We start from the raw sequence: 8,563 nt of genomic DNA on the forward strand, positions 1-8,563 counted from the left end.
TAATCCGGTTTAAAAGCTATCTGGGTTTGGTGATACCCATTACCCGTTTATTTTCTTTATTATAAAATTGTTTCTTAATTATAAATAATATTTTTTTAAATAAAATAGGATATTAATTTTTAGTATATCCCTATTTTATAGGATTTTCATATCAAATATTTGATAAGATTAATTTTTAATATAGTGAGATGTTATAACCCGTTTAAGAGCTATCTGGGTTTGGTGAGACCTTTACCCGTGAATTCGGGTCAAATGCGTGAGAAATCTTCATTTGCAAATAAATCAACCTGATGGCTTGAGAGAATGGATTTTTTACATTTTTTGTTTTTTAATATTTATTTTTTGGATTTTAATTTTCTTTATTGTAAGAAAGTTAATAATATACTAAGGGTTTGATGATAAAAGAGTTTCATAAATAAATGACATGCTATAACCCGTTTAAAAGCTATCTGGAGTTTGTGACCCATGACCCGTTTATGATTTTTACTATAAAATTGTTTATTAATTATAAATAATATATATATTTTTTAAAATTGGATATTAAATTTTAGTATATCCCTATTTTATAGGATTTTCATATCAAATAATTGGTAAGGTTAATTTTTAATTTAATGAGATGTTATAACCCGTTTAAGAGTTATTTGGTTTTGGTAAGACCTATACCTATGAATTTGGGTTAAATCAATAAGAGACCTCCATTTAAAAATCAAACAATCTGGTGACTTCCATAAAAATGGGGAGCGATCACATCGCGACACGTAGGATTTTAGGGTCTTCGTTTATATATATTATTTATATATATATAGATAACAATCCTTAATACTTTCATATCCACTCGCATTATCAATGACCTCCTCATGCCAGCCACGTCGCCTAAAAGGCTAAAAGTCGGTGCCCATACACCCATCTTTTACATTATACATATGGTCTTATGCTGCTTGATTGTTACTTTGAATGCATAGTGCAATAATAATATAAAGTTTATATTTGATCTTAAGCTAATAATAAAAGTCAGATAAACGATATTTTCACATAGGACCCACTTTAAGTTGTAATATATTTGGCCATATTACACATGTAACATATCCACCGAATCTTCATTTGCCAGCGCCTTGAGGGCAGCTCTCTCTTTGAATGCAAGGGCCCTATTTGCTTTGTTCATTTTGCACACGTGTCTCATCCATTATTTAAATATTCAAGATTTTTTGAAATGCGAATCTTTATTAAATTCCCACAAAACCCTTTATATATCATTAAATTTTGAACTCAAATTCTCAACTTTTGTGCCATCTTTTTGGAAAGCCTCAAGTAATATTAGCGACACTCTCTCTTTGAGCTTTGTGAATCCCTTTTGATTTGTGGTTTGACTTTGAGTTTTTGTGTCTTGTTTGGTCAGCATGGAGGAGAAGTATGAGTGGTTGAAAGAGCTCGGTTCTGGGAATTTTGGAGTGGCAAGGTTGGTTAGAGATAAGAGGACTAAAGAGTTGCTTGCAGTCAAATACATTGAAAGAGGACCAAAGGTAATATATTGTGAGTCATGTAACTAGCCAAAACAGGCTTCGACCAAAATGAGTTCAGGTCAAAACAGTGTTTTAATAAGTTTCAGTTTGGTTTGTGTATTAAAATTGTTTATTTGTAATGACAATAGGCATATAAATAATCTAACTTGAAAATATTCCATATTACAATTTTCATGTGATAAAGGAAAGTGATTCAACCCGTTTGGCTTAATGGGTTGATTGGTTTCTGCATGATCTCAAATGGGTGGTAATAAAAGATTAGCTAAAAGCAAAAGTGTCAACGGGGTTGAAGGTTGTCAAAAGTATACTTTTAATGCATACAGCCTCCTAAAAACTTTTATTCAAAATTGAAATTCTTGGTGTAATAATAATATCATTTTCAACATCATTAACAAGTTAACTTTATAAAGATTCAAGAATATAAAAACTTAAGTGTTTGTGTTTGGGTCAACGTAACCCAAAATGGCATGTTTCCGGTGTTAGTTAAACTAGCCAAACCTGTCTGACAGTGGGCCCACTTATATTGCATGCCACCATTGTGCTAAAAATGGCGCCTTTGGCCTTGTGTGACTAATCTTGATAGCATGCTATTAAAGAACTTCCTTTTATAACTGCTTTTGGAATTCTTGTTTCAGATTGATGAAAATGTTAAGAGGGAAATCATCAATCACAGATCACTTAGGCATCCAAACATCATTAGGTTCAAAGAGGTAACCTTGTGCTTCTAAAAACATAACTTTCCACTAGGGATGTAAACGTGCCGAGCGCGAGGCCAACTTGTTACGAGCTCTATTGCTAAAGCTTGAGATCAGCCTATGAGTAGCTTTCCAAGCTCAAGCTGATCAGCTTGTTTATTATTTATTAATTAATTTTTATATATTTATTAATTATTGTTTTATATATATAACATAATATAAAATATTTAGTTATTTTATCATAATCTTCTACATAATAATAATAATAATAATAATAATTATTATTATTAAATAAAAGTTACATAAATAATATATATGCTTGTGAGCCAATTTGAGTAAGTTAAGCCGGGGCTTGGACCTGGGCACGCTTATTAAACAATAACCGCGTGCAGGTTTTGTTAACTCCGACACATCTAGCTATCGCTATGGAATATGCAGCATACAAGACGGTAGTTTAATAACAATAACCGGTAGTTTAATAACAATATCCGCGTGCAGGTTTTGTTAACTCCAACACATGTATGGAATATGCAGCATACAAGACGGTAGTTTAATAACAATATCTGGTAATTTAATAACAATATCCGCGTGCAGGTTTTGTAAATTCCAACACATCTAGCTATTGCTATGGAATATGCAGCTGGTGGTGAACTCTTTGCCCAGATCTGCAGTGCTGGCAGATTCAGTGAAGATGAGGTTCATCCCTTTCTATATTGTACAAAAAAAACGCTAAAAGATAACATATTAAAATGTTACTATTGAAAACAGGCTCGGTTTTTCTTCCAACAACTTATATCCGGTGTCCGTTACTGTCATCAAATGGTATAATTGTTTTGTTAGCATGCCTATTCATATAGTAATTATTGTATCATTTCTGTTTCATAATCATTGTTTGTTTTGAGGTTTAGGAAATTTGCCACAGAGATTTGAAGCTTGAGAACACTCTTCTAGATGGAAGTAGAACCCCGCGTGTCAAGGTTTGTGATTTTGGTTATTCAAAGGTTAAGATTTACCTTCGTTGGGACAATTTTATCTTTTGATGTAAACTTCTTTATTATCAAGGACTTTTTGGTCATGTTTTCAGTCTGGGTTGTTACACTCTCAACCGAAATCGAAAGTAGGAACACCCGCGTATATAGCCCCAGAGGTTATATCTCTTAAAGAGTATGATGGCAAGGTACTTCATATCTTTTTGGTTAGTTTGTTTTCTAGTAAAATACTAGAGGTAGCGAAACGGGTTAGGTAACTAGTAAAAATAGTTGTTCTCATGTATGGGTTGATTTGTAAAGGCTGGTGTTAAACAAACACCACTGACATATTGCATGTACAGTAGCCCTCATACCGGCCATATAACATAGCAAATATGGCCGGTATGAAGGTGCGATGCCTGATGTGACATTGGTATGACCCGTTTGACCTTTTCTGCCCATCCTTATGGCCAATGCAGCCCGTATGATGTGACAGGTGGACTGGACATCACCTTTGTAAATAGTTCTTGTCTTGGATATGATCACAAATGCTACATATTTCAATAACAATATAATGATTTGAATAAAACAATAGGAAACTATGCATTCAATACACTTTGGACAACCAATTGACCCATATCCTTCATAAGATAACTATTATTAAACATTTTACCCTTTTGATGTTAATATATAATAAAAATATCCCGAAACGACCACTTAATATGTAAAAGGGTAGAATTGCGACATATACAAGCATACCATAGTTTTGTCTGACTGTCTGTTTTGTGTTAGATTGCAGATGTTTGGTCATGTGGGGTGACTCTTTATGTTATGCTCGTAGGAGCTTACCCTTTTGAGGATCCCAGAGACCCTCGAAATTTCCGTAAGACAATTGGGGTAAGATTTTTAAAGAAGTGTTATATTTAGTTTATTTGTTCCTAGAAGAACAAAGATACATGTTGACTTTATGGTCAAAAGTCAACTTGCAATTTTCAGATTCAGAATCGATATGGATTTGACTACATTATAGCCATATATGTACATAATATGTATTATTTGGTTCCAAATTTATTATATGCATCAGAAATTTCACAAGAACTTGAAAATTTTAAAGTTGGAAATTGGTTTCTTTGACTTTAAAGAGTGTCATAACATCGGGTTGTTATTATATGCATAGAATCATGAGTGTTCAGTACTCGATACCAGATTATGTGCGCGTTTCCAAAGAGTGTAGGCACCTCCTTTCTTGTATCTTTGTTGCTAACCCATCCAAGGTACTATTTCTTTCTAAAATGCTTGTTTGTTTCAACAGTAAGCTAACAAGTTGTTTGATTAAAGTGTTTGATCATTAATAAAGCATCTAGAATAACTTAGTGGTATCATATCAAAGAGTTAGGGTGCTTGTTGATAGTTTTTGGGTATGTTTGGTTTAAGGATTAATACAACCTTGAGGGTGTGAGTGGTCAAAATATTCCACAATCCATTATTCACAAAAGGAGTTTGTTAATATGCACGTTACAAAAGTAAATGTTGCCCAAGAATAAATAAGAAGAATGAATGTAATAAAACAATAATTCAATTGCAAAAAGTATTAATTCTTCATTGATTTCGTTCATGTCTTTTGATCTTAATGCTAATTTTAACTTTAATTCTTCTACAATACATAAATACAAAAATTAAAACATAGTTTGACACTTTGACATAACTAATCCCTAAACTTTACATGTGAGGGATTAATGTCTAACATTCACACCCTTAATCACGAACATGTATAGATAGAGTCTTCCGTTCTTCAAATCTTCTATCTTCGTCTTTTCACGCCATTATTCTTTAACCTTGAACTATGGCTTCCTTTCATTGAATGCTTAAATTTCTTTTAATATGTTATAAAATTCAAACTTGAGACATCTCTTACACGTAAGAATTAGTGTTTGTCAAGAAATAGAAAGATGTATCCAGGTGGATAAACTAAATATATTTATTTTATTTGTAGGCAAATATAGACAACTGACAACATTATAATTTACTGCTTAAATATTACGTAATACATATATGTTATTGCTCCAGAATACACAACTATCTACATGCGATAAAAATAATAATAATAATAATAATAATAATACTAAACTAAAGTTCTTGAATCATTTCTAAAGAGGATTACTATAGAAGAAATCAAGAAACATCCTTGGTTTAAGAAAAACATGCCGAAGGAGCTTGTGGAAGGCGAGAAAACTAATTATGAAAACACGAGCAGTGATCGATCTCTTCAAAGTATCGAAGTGATCAACCGGATCATACAAGAGGCCAAAACTCTTGGCGAAGGGTCCACCACAATCAGAAGAATGGCCATGGGTGTGGGTGACGACTCATTGGATCCAGACGAGGAAGAGATTGATGAAGACGAGATTGTTGAATCCAGTGGAGATTATTATGAGTATCAAGTTTAAGGATTAGTTCAACAAATACTATGAGTTGTACTTTTAAAGGTGTGTTTTGGGTTGCTCTTGGAAAATTTCGATTTGTATTCATAAGTTAGTTGTTAATTTATAATAATGTACCAAGTTATAAATTTCTGTTGCATTTTGTATAAATTATTCATATATTCATGTGCAATGCCATGTAGTTTGAGTGTGACACATAAGATATCTTATCTGGCCACCCATGCTAATTGTCATTTTAAAGGTTAATTTGAATCATATACTTCTAACACCGAACACACATACTACATTAACAGTATGTAATTCGATCCCATATCCGATTACGCCATCATTCGTTACATAGTAGTAAATAGACTAGTAGCCAGTAGAAGACTGGTTCAACCTGATTTCGATAAAAAAAAAAGATAAAATTTTGAAATATTAATTTTCGATTTGGTTAGTTAATGTGAACGTGCTGTCATGCCTTCGAACGAATATTCACGGATCGGAAGACGAGTGTATCCTGATGTGTTGAATTTAGTCATTAGCACACTTGAAGGGTTCACTGATCGCTAAAAAAAATGTCAACGCATCGGATTGAATAATTATTACCACTAAATGCGTTTAAAAGTGTACTTAGTCATAACTTAATGACCAAATCGAGATGCCTCAATCTCCCAGTATCTAAATCTAATCAATACATAGTATTAAATTATAAAAGGTTGAGTATTTTATTACCCAACATGTTTTCAGTTAATATATAATTTAATAAACTATAATATATATTTATTTATATTCGTTTTAATAAGAAAAAATAGATCTAGCTATTTCATAGGAGTTGAAATGTGTTCTCACTTCTCACTCTGTATGCCTCATATTCGTTTATCGAGCATGGTAAGATTGCATCTTATAACATAATATTTCACATTTTAGGTTGGTTATGCAATGTGGTTCTAATTAATTTTCAATTCAATCAGTCAATTAAACATAAACGATAGTCAAAACTATAAGTTATGGTATGGGAGAAACACAAGTTCACATGTGAAATTTTTTTTCTCCTTTCACGAATGAACTTTGATTACCATATACTGACGTTCTTGTAAACTTTTGAATGGTCACGAAAGCTCTTCGAAAATGCATCTTCATTAAGAGACGAAAAATTTTGGTTGTTACTTGCTATTACGGATAAAATGAGATATTCGAACTTCATTTTAATTTATTGAGGTTTAGACAGCATTTATAAAAAAAATACGCTATATGTTTTTAAGTGGAAGTATGAATGGTAAATAATATATAGTAAAAAAGGATGAATTCGTCAAAAACACAACTATTTGTATTTTAACCTTATCCATGTAGTAAAAGGATGAATTTGTTAAAGTGGCGCCACGTAAGTCGTTGACCTAGAAATTCCCACACTACTCCAAAGTCCAATGAATTGTCAACCTACACCTCTATAAATATAAGCTTTCAATTAGAATTAAAACAAGCAAACAAAAAAAGAATTACACTGTGGAGAATGAAGAACTGTTGGAGTTTGGTTATAGGTTTGATGTTTATGATGTTGTGGGCCATGGTTAGTGGGGGACCGAGTTCCGCCAGGTGCAAGATAGAGAGGGGTCTCGCCTTAAGCGCGTGTAATAGCGTGTTGTATGGCCGACTTCCATCATCGTCATGTTGCAAACGAGTTCGAGTTAGCCATGTTAAGTGCATATGTCCCGTTTTGACCCCTAGGGTGGTTGCTCTCATCGACGTCAATAATTTCGTTAAACTTATTGAAGGTTGTGGACGCAGATTCCCTCATAACTTCAAATGTGGAAGTAAATCTCTACATTCTATTTATATCACATGTTTCAACATACAAATCTTCATTAATTGGAACTATGTTTAACAGTTGATTTTGGTTTTGCAGGCCTTACCATACCGTAAAATTATAAATATCTGGAGTGTCATGATCTCATGTTGAAGCATGCATGCTTTGGAAAAAATGATGGATTAATTACGCGTTAATGTTTGAAGATAGGGTGTATTTGTTGATCATTTATGTTTTGTTTTATTTGTTGATTGTCTTCGTTTAAATGCCCGTAGTAGGTTATTTACTGTTTTGTAATGTGGATTTTATTTGTTGTGTCATATGATTCTATCCAACCAAAGTTGTTGCTCGAGTATGCGTACGCACCATAACGTAGTTTGTCGTTCGGGTTGTAGACTTGTAATCAAATGGTAAGAGACAAAGCTTTTTTAGTGGCGTACGCTTAAATCTGAGTACGGTGATCGATTTAATAAAAAAAAGTATTGTTTTTAGCCGTAAAAGAATATATATATATATATATATATATATATATTGGCTAAGTATAAAATGAAAACCCACTTGGGTTGTGAAAACTCTGGAAACCCATTCTCAACCACATATTTTTAATTAATGTTTAAATCTTGTGGTCCACAATTAAAATGAATAAAAAATGTAAACGTAAATATAAATATAACTTTTTCTCTCTTCTGAAAACATATATAAAAATTAGTAAAAAAATGTTAAAAAATAGCAAAACATTTTTTTTAAAGTTTCGATGTTTTGTATTAAATGTTACAACATATATTACATGTAACAAAAAAAAAAACAATGTTACATAGGGTTTTCGCGGGTTTTCACAACTTAAGTGGGTTTTCATTTTAACCTTACCCTATATATATAGGGGAGGGATATTTTGAAAACCTTGTTGAGTTTTAAGAACTTAAAAACTTCATTCTTGACAACACATTTAATTGAATAGATCGATTAGATTATGTGGTTGAGAATAAATGTGATTAAATAATTAAAGTATGAGAGAAAATAAAGATGTACATTGATTACACAAATTTAAACGTCCGTTACACATATGTAATAAGTCGACTCAGTGCTTAAAAAAATTCTGTAATTTTTTTACCTATATGTAACCTACATATATTACATGTGCAAAAAAAATCAA

The 8,563-nt window shown here is 32.1% G+C and overlaps 1 pseudogene across 1 annotated transcript; it reads left to right on the top strand.

Annotated features, from left to right (window-relative positions):
* The first annotated feature begins 1,336 nt into the window (after window positions 1-1,336).
* Window positions 1,337-5,630, top strand: LOC143533459 (serine/threonine-protein kinase SAPK3-like; annotated as a pseudogene). Its single transcript, XR_013135361.1, has 9 exons — window positions 1,337-1,520; window positions 2,156-2,230; window positions 2,810-2,911; window positions 2,984-3,037; window positions 3,124-3,216; window positions 3,300-3,392; window positions 3,976-4,097; window positions 4,361-4,457; window positions 5,337-5,630. The product of XR_013135361.1 is annotated as a serine/threonine-protein kinase SAPK3-like (transcript).
* The last annotated feature ends 2,933 nt before the right edge of the window (window positions 5,631-8,563 follow it).

This window comes from Bidens hawaiensis, unplaced genomic scaffold, assembly GCF_021521415.1.
Source record: "Bidens hawaiensis isolate Kalapana, Puna unplaced genomic scaffold, B.hawaiensis_p1.1 tig00009693_1, whole genome shotgun sequence".
Lineage (NCBI taxonomy): Eukaryota > Viridiplantae > Streptophyta > Magnoliopsida > Asterales > Asteraceae > Bidens > Bidens hawaiensis.